The sequence below is a fragment of the Quercus lobata genome, chromosome 11 (genome assembly GCF_001633185.2).
Source record: "Quercus lobata isolate SW786 chromosome 11, ValleyOak3.0 Primary Assembly, whole genome shotgun sequence".
NCBI classification, from domain to species: Eukaryota; Viridiplantae; Streptophyta; class Magnoliopsida; order Fagales; family Fagaceae; genus Quercus; species Quercus lobata.
In genome coordinates, this window is record NC_044914.1 from 12,620,128 (window position 1) to 12,634,817 (window position 14,690).

General features: G+C 32.7%; 1 long non-coding RNA gene across 1 annotated transcript; it reads left to right on the plus strand.

The window, feature by feature from the left end:
- Positions 1-8,627: 8,627 nt before the first annotated feature.
- On the plus strand, positions 8,628-14,668 carry LOC115967293. Its single transcript, XR_004086424.1, has 3 exons — positions 8,628-8,708; positions 12,187-12,483; positions 14,562-14,668. It is a non-coding gene; the product is annotated as an uncharacterized LOC115967293 (long non-coding RNA).
- Positions 14,669-14,690: the final 22 nt, after the last annotated feature.

Here is a 14,690-nt window from a genome sequence, read left to right on the forward strand (position 1 = left end):
CATAGACAAGGAGGTAAGAACATCAAAAAATTTCTTCAATAACTTACCATTTTCCCTCAAATCCGGTTTAGCTTGCACAACACAACTTCCAAACAACTCAGGTTTCTTTTTTCTTTTGATTCTTTTAAGAGCTTGAAACTTAGAGCAATGAGGTCTAAGATGACCAAAGGCACCACAATGGTGACAAACAATGTATTTAGGTTCAATAGGCCTTTTGGGAAAGGATCTAGCAACATGGGTTTGTTCTCTCTTCAACTTATGACATTGAGGTCTTATATGACCAATTACACCACAATGGTGGCAAGTAAGAACAAACTTAGATCCTCTCAATTCATTAGAATGGGACCTAAATAGAGGCTTAGGCTTAAGAGCCTTTCTCTCCACTTTTTAATTTCTTTTGTGTGGAGGAATGTACACTGTTTTGTCCTTTAAGGTAGAACACACAATAGGCACATAATCAGGTACCACAACATGATTGCAACAAATAATTTCATCATTTTTAGCAAAAGGTTCAGCAATTAAACACTTGGCATGCATCTTAAGAGATTCATTTTCACATTTTAGCCCATCAACTAGTTTGTTAGAAAAAACAAGTTTAGCATCCAAGTCTATATTTAAACATTCAAACTCTTTCAGCTTTTCAAGAGAATTTTCAGCAAGCTTCTTATACTTTTCAACCAATTTATTGGATTCATTGAGCTTAACAATCAAATCATCATTTTCACAACGAAACTTGGTTAAATTCTTATGAAACTTCATACCCTTTTTCTTTAAGAGTTTGATGTTTGGAATATCAACAACACCCATTGATTCATGCAACATGTCATCAAAATCATGTGGATAAACACTCATAGAGGCTTTTTCACAAACACATGGCATGTCACAATCAAAAATTTCCATAGACGCATACAAAGCATTATCCATGGAAAACACACAAGGGGTCTAGGATCACACTCAGGTAATAACATCACAGTGAGTGTACCCGCTCTAATACCAATTGAAAGCTCGAAATTGTGTTAAAACACAAGAGTTTGTTTAGACCCCCAATTAAAAATTACAGCTAGATTGCTTTTACTTTAACTTATCTAAGTACGGAAACAAGAGTAAATGAAGCGCAATCAACCGATACTACTCTAGTGTATAAACATGAACAACAAATAATAAAATTAAAGCACAAGAGTAAGAGAAGAAAAATGCAAACACAAGATAACACGACAATGTGTTATTAAAGAGGAAACCGAAGAATTCGGCAAAAAACCTCTCCACCACCTTCCAAATGGTGAATCGATCCACTAGACAATAAGTTGGGATATACGAATAGTAAGAGACCCTCTAAGCCTAATCTACCCAATGTATCTAAGCCTTCCAAACTCCTACTCCAACAAGGCTTCTTGGAACCATATCTTGTCTAGCTTTCTAGATCCCGTAATACACCCGATTGCATCCGCCAAGCTTCACCGGCTTCTTTTGGCAAATTCTCAATACTTCCCAAGCTCCAAAACACTCTCTACACTCTGAAAATGTGTGGGTTGTGTTTGGGTACAAATCCCCTCTCAAGGTATAACAATGGGAGAGGGAAGGGGAACAGGCTACAATGATTTCTCACTAAGATGAGTAGCTTTCTCTCAAAAAGATGGGTGTGTGTGTTGTAGAAAACCTATCTAGGGTTTTTCTCTCTGAATTGTCTCCTCTACATTTGTGGGTAATGAGAGTATATATAACATAGGTGAAGGGTAAGAAAGTCACACATAAAAATTCTCTAGGCAGAATATTTTGCAACTACCTCGCGGGAAGGCCTTACCCGCGAGACACTCGCAAAAACGACAGCCTGGCATGACTCTTCAGCTTCCGGTCATGTGCTCCTCACATGCCCTTTTCGCAGGAACCCTTCTCGCGAACTTCTCACAAGCTAGTCGCGAAATGCACTGATCTTCAATTAAGCTTGAGTTTTCACCAACTTAATACTAAACCCAATACAATAAAATCCCACAAAATACAATGAAATAAATTAAAGCAATTACAACACTTTTTGTCATGGAATAAAGCCAACATAAAACATAGATGTAAATCACAACTTTACACCCAGCATTAAAATTAATTAAAAGAAATACAATAAAGCCCGATTTGTGAAAATTGACCAAGAAGGAACTGACTTTTATAAAGCAATCTAGAACCTTAAAACTCCAACTGAGACACAAAGAAAAAATCAACCCCACAAGATGAGAGTGTAGACAAATTATCTTAAACAGTGCATGCATGCAAAGAAATTTGAACCGAGCTAATTTCCCTCTAATTTTCCTTTCCTTTCTATCATTTTCTCAGCAACCAAACACAAACCAAGACCAAAAAAAATATTTGAAATTTTTTTTTCATTAACAAACCAATGCACATTTGAAAATCACAAACCAACGCAGAGATTAAAAAAAATAAAAATAAAAAAACAGAGAGAGTGTTCGAGACAACTTACAGAGAGAGCATTTGGTTTTTGGGAGTGAAATGAGGTGGCAGCGACGAGGTGGATTGGGGTTGTTACGTGGCGCCAACGACATGGATTAGGATTTTGGGTCTGAGAGAGAGAGAGAGAGAGAGAGAGAGAGAGAGAGAGAGAGAGAGGGGGGGTTTAAAAGATAAATAGTGCTTGGGTGGGATTTTAGGTCTGCAAGGGAGAGTAAGAGTTAGAGAGAGAGCTGGGATTTTGGGTCTCTAAAGCGAATGAGATAGAGATATAGTGAATGAGAGATGGAGAGACACATTTTTTTTGGCAAAAAAAAGAAAACCCAAAATGAAAAGCCAAAAAAAACACAGAGGGAAGATTTGGGGAGGGGCGCGGATTTAGAAGGTCTATAGTGGCGGTCTAACCCGCCACTATAACTAAGGTAAAATGCTGCAAAAGGAGACCCTATTGCGGCAGTCATACAAAACGCCGCTAAAGCTTGAATATTGCAGCGTTTTTCTCTACTGCAGCTATACCATCTACGCAAAATGATGTATTTATTACGGCGGGTTTCAGGAGCGTCGCTATATCTATGTTATCGCCGCTAAAACATATATATGGCGGTGGCTTTATGTCCCGCCGCTGTAGGATGCCGCAAAAGTCTAGACCTATAGTAGCGGTCCCAAAAAATGCCGCTATAGACCCTATGTACAGCAGTTGTCACAAAAAATGCCACAATAGGAAACATATAGCGGTGGTTTTTGCACCCACCGCAATAGTCCAGTTTTTTTGTAGTGCTTGGAAGTTTGGAACATAACTCCAACAAGGCAAAACCTGTTTCCCATTAACTGTGTCTTGTTTGTATACAAACGTGGATCCCGTTGGCCGCATGAAGGTCAATGTACAAAATCAAATTCACATCTCCTCCAGGTTGCTGTGCTACGATCTAAAGACTCGAAACAAAACTAGTGGTGCATGTAGTTGCAGACCTTCAAAATAGAATTTATTCTTAGCAATCCTTATTGAAGGTAAATGGAAGTTTTACTTTTAACACTACTTTGTTAGGTCAAATACCTATGTGTTAAAAGGAATTAAATAACCCCAAGCAATAACTAAACAAAACTCACACAAGCATTAGGGGGAAAAAAGCAACAACTATACAAGAACACAAAATTTAACTAGGTGAAAAACTCTCTACGTTAGAGGAAGAAATCACCAATCAATCCGACCAATCCAACTTTTTATCAATATTAACAACAATCGTAATCTTAGCAAACATTTAATTTGGATTTTTTTTCTTCTAGTATTATTCTTTTTTACCTAGCAACCATAATTAATTTAAGCAATAATAAATGTATTGTAATGTATTAAGAAATAATTATTTTGTGTCTGTTCATTTGTTCATAATTTGTATATACTTTTTTCTGAGACAAAAGGTAGACATAATTTGTTAATACTAAATGGGTGTTATTTTGAATTTTCATGAATTTTTCTTGATGCTTTGGCTCCCCTCAATTGAAATCTTGTCTCTGACGTTTAGCACACTATAATAGATCCAATAAGATAATTGTTCCTTAGCAATAACCATTCAATTTTTTGGTTGTTATTTTATTACGAGGAATAGTTATTTCATTTTTCATTAGAAAAATTATTCTTTTATAATGAAGAATAACCATTCATTATCAAAATAACTGTAATAACTATTACTTTACCTACTTGATATTCTAAAAATTAAAACTCCCAAATAGCCCTTGCAAAATTGTTGCTAACTTCTTCCCTGTTAGGCTCTCTCCCTATTAGCACCTTGCATCTCTCTCTTGGTTTATCCAAAAACTGACTAAGTTTATGAACAACATAAGCAATATCTAGTCTAGCTAAAGTTAGATATAAGAGTCTAACAATTAAACTTCTAGATTTTTATACTAAGGTATAAAAACTAAAGTTTTCAATAAAGTTGTTTCGACTTGATGGAAAGAAAATATTTTGATGTGAGTCAATAATGAGAAAGTCTATGGGCTCAAGTTTTGTGGCACTAACTTTTGCTAGAATCTTGACACGGTTGAGTGGTGTATAAAAAGTAATGGATTTATGTAAAAGTAATGGTTCACAAATAACAATTACATATTTTTTCAAGTTGTTGCTAAAGTTGTGTCAAATGGTGTGATTCTAGAAGAACCCATTAATACTGTTGTAGTATTTGGGGGTTATCAATATTTTATAATTTTATTTTTGATGAAAAAGGTAAAACTAAGATGCAGTATATTGGATTTCCCAATTAGATTCATATACTTGTTGCATTGACAAAAAATAAAAGAAAAGATGTTTTTATTTCTAATGACAATTAAATTTAATGCATTTAAGTTTAATTTAATTCATTTAAGTTTAATTTAATTGAACAACATAATGTACTACACTTAAAGTATTATAATTAAATTTTATCCTAACAAAAATTCTTTATCTTGTCTAAGTCTTCATCACATAGGCCAAATAATATAATTAAGTTTTAGTCTAATAGTGTTGCATGTAGAGATTTTATATATAAACAATATTATATCAAATAGGTGAAGTTTACTTGTATAAATTACATTTATTGTTACATCAATTTACAAATTTTATGTGCTACTTTAACATTTTTATTTTGGGTAAAATAATATTTTGACCCCTAAATTTTGTCAAAAGTTTTTTTTTTTTTTTTTTTTTAACTTTAAAAATAATTTAGAGATAAAAATATTTTTTCAATGTTTTAAGGATGAATTTTTTTAAAAAAAAATTAAGGACAAAACGTGAAATGTTTTCAATAATTTAAGGACAAAAAATAAACTTGTTAAAATTTAGGAACAAAAAAAAAACTTTAAACTAAAATAGTATTTTACTGTCGTTTATATCTAATTTACTGTCATGAAAATCTTGCAAGGAGAAAGATTATAGAAGATGATGTTTGTACACAATGAACAAGGACTACTGTATCTAGGATCCATGCGCTATGGGAATGCAGGATGGCGTAAGATGTCTAGGCTGATTGTTCAATTAGGCTACAGAAGTGCATTCAAGGCTAACAAGATGTGCTTCAGTTATTCTGCAACTTGCTAACTAGATTGTTTACAGCTGAGTTTGAATTATTTTTAGTTCAAGCATGGTTGATTTGGAATCAAAGGAATGCTGTGAACCATGGGGGAAGATTAAAGGATTGGAGGTGGCTAAACAAAAGGCCAGGGACTATTTGGAGGACTTTCATCAAGCCCAAGAATAGTTGATAATCCCAATGAGACATATTGCTGTACATATATGGCAACCTCCTCTAGAGTCAATATTCAAGTTGAATTTTGATGCTACAATTTTTTTTTTTCAAAATTGAACAACTCCGATGTTGGTGCAATAATTTGTAATGAGAAGGGTAAGGTGATAACATTTATGTTGGTGAAAGGCACTCCGATGGGAGATAGTGAAGAGGTAGAAACTTTAGCCTGTAGAAAGGTGTTGGAGTTTGCTATTGACATAGGTTTCTCAAAAATTGGTAATTGAGGGGGATAATGCAAATGTCATGAAATCATTCTCTTCCACTGGCATAAACCTGTCTCGACTAGGCCATATTATTCATGATTAACAATGACTTGCTCAGGGGCTTCGTTGGGTGAACATTAGTTGTGTAAACTGGGGTGCTAATTATGTGGCTCACTCTTTAGCTAAATGCTGCGACTTAAATAATGCTCACAAATGCAAGATTGTCACGAAGTAATAACTTGGTAAGTTTGAGGTCGAATCCACAGGGAAAAGGGAATTGATTAGCAAACCACAAGAGAATAAAACTTAAACAATAAAGTTTAATTGAAAAGATTTTTGATGGTTTAATAAAGTTAATTTAAATTAAGAGAAAATAACAATATATTAAGGTGCTAAGGTTTAGGGATTCACACACAACACATTTATTGGTAGTCTTAACAATATTTATTTTATAACTCAACTAAAATTCATATGAAGGACGATCTTAGTCGGATGTTTTAACAATAAAAACTCATTAATTAATTGTCTAAGGTAGTTCCATGAAATTGATTGATTTTAGGCAAAACAAAACTAGTGAATTAGTTCGTAGGGAATACAAAGCATTTAAGATGCCCGGAGTCTACAATAAATTAAAGGATTATACACTTTTCTAGATGAGTAAAACAATCAAAAACATAAAACACATAAGCATTAAAACCAATAAATAATTGTTAAGAACATACCAATAAACGGTTGAGTTTCACCTCTTGCCTTAATAAAACTTCTAGCAAGCCATAACACAAATAAAACTCTAAAAATTGTAAAGAAACTTTAAGAAAACCTAAATTATGTTCTACGGCAGCTCTCTCCTGAATTTTTGCTCTAAAGAGCCTTTAAATAGGTCAAGGAATCCTATTACAAGTTGAATTCCTGTTTGGAGAAAATCCTAGGTTTTTAGGCTTCTATAAACTGACGTTTTTGGCCCATTTAATTTCAGAAGTAGGACTTTTGGTAAACTACAAAGTTGTAACCCTTTAAGTTAGATTTTCAGCCCAACTTGAATCGTCTTGATTGGACATTTGAACCAAAAGTTATGCTCCAAATACTAACTGGTACGCAAGCTAGAATCCTAATCCGAATTGGACTTGGATTTGGTGCAAATTTCCTTTGATTCCTTGCTCCAATTGGACTTGAATTTAATTGGATTGGTTTTCTTTGACTTCATCATGACCCTTGTAAAATTAAAGTCCATTAGATTTCTTCTTTGTACAAATCTACTTATTTAATTTCATTATCCTACAAAAAATAAATTCACGCATTAAAATTCAATTAAGTAAAAACATTGATTATTTTGCATTATTTCAAAACCAACTATAAAATGTATGAATTAACTCAAAATAAGTATGATAATACTTTTTAATAATGATATAAATATGTAAAATTAAGCTATTTTTACTAAAAATGCTATGAATGTATTTGAAGATATGTACTGGATAAAGGATCCTCTTCCACCCACTTTGGAGGACTCTCTTCCACTAGTTAAGGTCATTTAAAAAAAAAAAAAATGTTAATCAATCATTCATATTTGACAAGAGATAATACGTAATCCCCTCCACCAATAGAATGCCTTATGCCCTTTTTTGGTCCTTTTCAAAGTCTTCCCTGTTGACTTTTCAGCCAAGGCAGCTTTTTCTTATTTCTTTTTTTCCTTGCCTTTCAATTTTTTTTATTCCACTGGATAAGAAAGAATATTAATTTATAACTTTTATGTTCTCTACTTTTCTATTCTTTTCTATCACTTTTTCACTTTAAAAATGAATGGCATTCAACAAGTTCTAATCAAGTTGTAGTTTTAGTTATGACAAAAAAAAAAAAAAAAAAAAAAAAAAAAACAACGGTAAATTTTGGTATAATATTTAATTATTTGATTTGATTTTAGTTTCATCTGGTTGACAAATACTTCAATTATAATGAAAATATTGTAATTTCTTTTATTGCATTCTTAGGACAAGTGAACAACTCTTTTGTTAATTTAAAGGGTTATGCGAACCAATATTTTTAGAACAATTATTAATAAATTGTAATAAAAAAAATTTATATCACTTTCATGAAAAATATAAAAAATTGTTAACAGCATTTATTAATTTATCATTCTCTCAATAAAAATATTTATAAAAATAACCCCTAATCTAATGCGGACAATGACTAACATTTACCTAATTTAAATACACTCTAAAAAGTAAAAAGAATAAAAGGACATCATCTAATCAAATCTTAAGGCTGGGTTTGGATAGTGGCAGACCACACGTTTGCATTTTTTTGACTGGTCCCGTGTATTGCATTTTTTTGGCTGGGTCCCGTGTACTGTTCACGGGATCCATAAGTACGGAAAAACGCAAATCTAACTTTAAAACTGGATCCCATGATACTATTCACATATTTAAAAATTATTTCACTACAGCGTTTTCAGTTTTCAATTTTCAGTAATTAGTGATATCCAAACAGACCCTAAAAAATGACAAATACTAGCAACTTATTTTTTCTATTCCATTTTCTGCATTATTTCTTCGGGTGACCACTAATGAATATATTACGTCATGTATTGTATGGTATGTCTTTTTCTATTTATGGTTAACCGAGTTTTTTTTTGGAGGAACAATAACCGAGTCCTATTTAAACAACTAGACTATAATAAGTTTTTCCTATCTTTAGTATCTTTTTGTCGGCCAGTAAATATTTCTAGACCAGAATCAATCCAATCTTCTTGGAGTAGGAACTCAGCTCAGCCGTTCAGGTTCGTGTGCTTGCTAACTTTTTATTACGAGCTTTTAATCATTTGCGAAGCTTTTTTGAAGCAACTTTCTTTTTCGTAGTTCCTAGAATTTATCGTTTTTTTTAAGAAAATTAAAAAATAAATAAAATAAAAAGCATCGGAAAAATCTCAGTGAAGAAACAGCATTGTACAGTGAAAAACCACAGCCACTAGAAAGTCAGGGGTGCTTACTCGGAGAAACCTTGCAAGAGTGGTCAGTAATGCTCTGTTTGGATGTTTAAAAAAGGAGGGGAGTAGAGTAAAGGAAGGGAGAGTAATTCAATTACCTTGTTTGGAAGATTTTTAAGGAAGAAAGAAGAGGGGTTTGGAGGGGTTTCAACTACCTCTAACTCCTTATTTTTAATTCCCCCAAATTGGAGAGATTTGGAGGGAGAGTAGAGTAGATAAATTATTGACCAAATGAATTCTCCAATTTACCCTTTCTAAATTAACCAAATTACAAACCAGTTCTATAAATAATCTTTGTTTGTTTCCTGAGAAAATTTAAGGTGAATGAAAAAAAAGAAATTGAATCTCACTATTTCATTGACTAATGTTGTGAAAATATGTACATTTACCAAAAAAAAATTAATTTAAAATAATATGGCATCGTGTCAACCAGTTACTTCTGCTCTCTGCAAGTTCATCGAAATTCCACTTACAAGTCCAACGTCTCGCAAACTTTTCGTTTCATCGCAATCTCTTCAGTAAAGTTTTTTTTTTCTTCTTTTCTTTTCTTTCCTCTCTTATTTTCTCACCAACCAAACAATGCCCAACAGTCCAAAATTAGGGTTTCCATAACCACCACCGACTAAACAAAATCCAAAAAAATGTTGACGATGAGCCTCCAAATCAACCTTGAGTCTCGTCCCTTATCTCTCCAGCCATTGCTCATTTAGGCCAACACCGATGGCCACAATGGTTCACCAGGATGCCATGGAGTCTGGTTCGACGTGGTTTTGGTGGTGGTGTTAGTGGTGTTCATAAGATACCTATCAATCCACGTGAAGAAGAACCTGAAGAAACTATACAATCGAGGCTCATACATTTTAATTTCCTACTATGGTTCACTACCTTATTCAACCTCACTTGGTCCTCTCTTTGGGTCCCCTCTTTACTTTCTTTCTAAATTTTTTATTATTTAATTTTGATTTTTTTGATTTTTTTGGTAATTGTTAATATATTATCACTTGGGTGAAATCTATATGACAGTTATTAAATAATTAGTGTATTTAATTTTTTATTTTTTATTATTATTATTTTTAATTATTTTTACTTTTATTAGTGGTATTTGATGGAATGAGAATGTTGATTAAATAATTATTTAATCTAACAAATTAATCACAGACCAATATTGCAAGTCCATTTTCAAATAGGGGTAAATTTGTCTATTTAAATAATTTCCTCTCATTTCCACCATGATTTTTAAAACATCCAAACAAGAGTAAGGACTAATTACTCCCTTCCCCCTTACTAATTTTAAAAACATCCAAACAAGGTGGAGGATAACCATTCCCCTCTACTCTCCTCTCCACTACTCTCTTCCCCTCTACTCTCCTCCCTCTCTAAACATCCAAACAGGCCATAAAGGAATTGCAAATCATAGGTTGGCAGTGTCAGAGCTCGGATTTAACCCGATCCAGTTAGATCTAGAACGGAACCACCACTAATCTACTTCTTCCTCTGCCCATTGTTTTAAAATTTTATTACCGTAGCTTATTTCACAAGTTTTGAGTAATGATATTCAAATTATTTTATAAATATTTTTACGAATTGATAATATGGTGAGTGATAATTGGTAAGTGAAAAAATTGATATTAGTGGTTGATCTAGATAAAACGCAAAAATTAGTATGAATTTGTCATATCAATAAGTTGTAAAATAATTTGTGGTTGTAGCAGTATTCCAACTTTTTGGTCACAATTTTATCATATGATAGAATGTGAATGTTGAAGAAAAAATAGTGCCATGGAGACATTTGGCTAGGGATTTTAGAGCTTCACATCCCACCACTGCTATTGTTCCATGCCAACATCTCTAATCTGGTGCAAAACATGTTTGGGTCTTCGTTTCTAGGTTTGGATCTCTATTTCTGGGTTTGGGTCTTTGTTTGTGTTTGGGTTTGCATGTCAAACGTCATGGGAATGTTTGACAAAGACCCATGAGCTCCGCCACCACCATTGGCGACGCCACCATTAGTGGCCATCGATCTCCCTCTTTCTCTGTTCTAATTTTTTATTTTTTATTTTTTTATTATTTTTTTTTCTCTTTTGGTTTGGTTCTTTGTTGGTTTGGGTCTTGGTCAATTTGCAGATTAGGCTGTGTGATTTTTTATTTGGGTTTGAAAGGGGGTTTGGGTATGGTCATTAGTAGATTTATGGGTATTTTTGATTTAGGATTTGTCTCAAAATGACTCTAATATGGTGATTTTGTTAGTGTGTGCATATGAATCTATGCATGATTGGTAATTTGGGATGATTTTTGGGGGGTTTTAGGTTTTGGAATTTGTATGGCTATGTGTCTATGTTTGTGTTCTATGAGATGGTGCAGCTATGTAGTGTGATTTGTGTAGCAGTGTAGTGTGATTGAAGAGAGGGTCTGAGATGAGAAAGAGAAGAGTTGGTTTAAGATGAGAAGGGTTTGGCTAGTTAGGGACAAATTTGTCTTTTGAGGATCAAGTTGGTTATTTTTGAAAAGTCTTGGACCTAATTGGTATTAGTCCAAACCTCAGGGGGGTTTAGTGGAATTTACCCATATTATTATTATTTTGGGGTGGCCTGGCCCCCCTAAAGGTTCCCGCAATATATTAGATGCTCTTAATTAGACTTCAGTTATTTCTGTAAACTTGGGCAGGTACCTTAAATCTGCATAAAGAAGAATATATAAAAATAACGATTTATTGAGTTATTTGGTTGGTTATTATGTAAATACAAGTTTGTGGTCACTTTGAAAGTTTTTGGGAGAAATAATGAGAGAGGTCTAATTCTATAGATGGGGTGCCAAACTGAAAAATAATTTGATGTGCAATTCTGAAATATAAATATTCTTAATTTTAGATTTAGTACTAATATTGAGTAGTCCTTTTTTTTTTAAATATAAATTTTCTATAGGTTTTTTTTTTTTCGAATTATTTATTTATTTATTTTCTGTTAATCCAGTTTGTTATATTCTATCCTCAAATTTTATGTATTTAGTTGTGTTTATGAGAGATTTAATATTCATCTTTTTAATAAAATGGTAGAATTTTAATGTTTTATATATAATATGTGTACACATTATGACATAAGTGATATCATCCTAAATTAATCCGACCCATAAAAGACTAAAAATTAATCTTTAAAAGAAAAATGCAACAATTTTAGTTGCGCAGATTCTAAACCTGTACCTAATTGGATTATATTCTAATCGTATTTGATTGCCAGTGTACCCCGATCCTAACACCATGTAGGTATATTGACAGATTAAAGATGGAAACAAGGATAGCCTCAAGTGTGGCTGTAAGTGAAGTTCTTAATGTAAACATTAATTATTTGGTTTGGAGTGTCCAAGTGAGAACCTATTTGATTGCTCAAGATATATGGGACATTGTTGAAGCAACCGACAAATGTCCTAAGCAAGAAGAATGCCATGGCTTTACATGTGATCCAAATTTCATGCCTGTAATGGATATGTCATGTGATTAGTCTGATTACTTCCACCAAAATTGCTTGGGAAACTTTGGAATCAATATGCAGCATCCCCAAAAGTGATTATTTTGGTATGTCTCTCTCTATTCTGCACGTGCTCAAACATTTTATACCTCAAATAGGCCTATGGTCTAGAAGATATTATAATAAACTTACCCAAAAAAAAAAAAAAAAAACTTAGAAGAAAGAAATGAAATGAAATATAGAATCATCACGCTTTTCCTCCTCCCCTCTGTCTCATTTGGTTGCCACCACCATTACAACCTTAGTAATACACCAACAGACAGCAGTATTAACAGAAGCAAAGCCAACATTTGAACAGTGGGAATGGCCTTATGCCGGAGGACATGTGATGGGTGCCAGATCCATGATTGAAGCATTCAAAAAAGACCCATTCTGATACTGCTGCAGAAATGCCCCATCCCCATGGCAATTTTATTTAGATATAAATAAATTATAATTCATGGTCTTATAATATGCTTTTATGCTATAATCACAAAGTTAGGCTCTATTTATTTTTTTTTTTTTTCCAAAAAATAAAGGTAGGCTCTTTTGTGATCAAATCTCATGCTAGTTAATTATCTAATAAGTTTTGGGTTAAATTACAAATTACATCATCTAATTTTGTCTCAAATTCAATTCAGTTTAGCTTTTAAACTTTACATTCGTTTAATTCAGTTCTTTACTTTCAAGTTTATTCAATTCATGTCTTCCTATGAAATGTAATTTCCTTCGAGATGGAATTGAAGATCCATGATAGCAGCATCTTATTATAGTGCCTCCATGCATTAAACACTGGGCTCAAGGAATCCAAGGGTTGCAATACTGTTCCATCAACATAACAAATCTTATTTTTGGCAGTCACTACCATGAGAAAAGATCTACTTTCAAGCGTTGTAATTGTGTCGTCCATAAAAAGTTGAGTGAAAAGAATAATGCCTAGATTATCCTCCAAAATAATGCCTGGATTCTCTAGTTGAAGCTTGATTGGAGAACGAGTTTTAGCAAATGTTGATCGAAGAAGCAAAGATTGAAGTAGTGGCGGTGCCAAATTTTTTTTCAATATATATATACACACACACATGAAGAATGTTTATAATTTTTATTTTAACATACAATATTTTCTTACTTAAACAAAAATACTTACATTAAGTTTTTACATTTTTGCCAAAAAATGAATAAATAAGTCTTGATATGTCTAAAAATATACAAGTCAATTTAATAAAAATAAAAAATAATTAAATTATATATAGTATACATTAAATATACTTTAATTTAATGAGCTATATATGACATAAGTGTAATAAGAGGGAATAAACAATACATTAGTCAACTATTTAAATGCATTACATATTTTTAATAAGAATCTAGGAAGGCTAGTAATTAAATTTAGGGTAAATTATGTATTTGGTCTCCATCCCTTACATTATATTTCAATTTGGTTCCCAGCCTTTCAGTATTTTGTCAATTTAGTCTCTGTTATATCTCTTGGAAGAAAATTATTGACATAAAAAACAGCAAAAATAAAGAATTAGTTTATTGCCACATCAACTACAACTAAGTGTTTATTTTAGCCATTAGTCATGTCAGTAATTTCCATCTAAGAAATAACAGTATAGACTAAATTGACATGATACTAAAAAGTTAGGGTCTAAATTTGTGATTGGAGATCAAGAATGTGATAATCTTCTCTGATTTCTCATTGAATGAATAACTCAATCTCTGCTTATATATACAAGAAGCAGAGACAAAACTAGAAAAATAAGAAAAAATGAAACTTTGACTAATTAATAGCTTATAACTAACATAACAGAACGGTCCACCAACTCTAGGTACCAATGACAACATAACACATATACTGTCACTATGGTGGGATAAATACATAACTAAGCTACCTGTCGGTTTCTCTATTTAGATGTCTAAGCTGCAAGTCGTAAATAACAGAATCATTTGCTACAAACTTCTTCATCCGATTTGATCAAAGTTAAGATCAAGTAAACACGTAAAGCAAGAATGGTTGAAATGTAATATACCTAATACCCCACTACGGTATTTTGGATATCTAAAAGAGTTTAATAGAATCTTCACTGAGTCACAATTTTATATGTGAGAATGATATATTAAATTGTTGTTGGTGTTTCATTTCCAGAGGAGGAGGAAGAAAGTTATGTGGGTTGGAGCAATCGGATGAAAACAATTTTAATGGATCATGATCTTTGGAACATTGTTGAAACAACCACCGACCAACTACACATGCATGGAGCAAGAAGAATGCTTT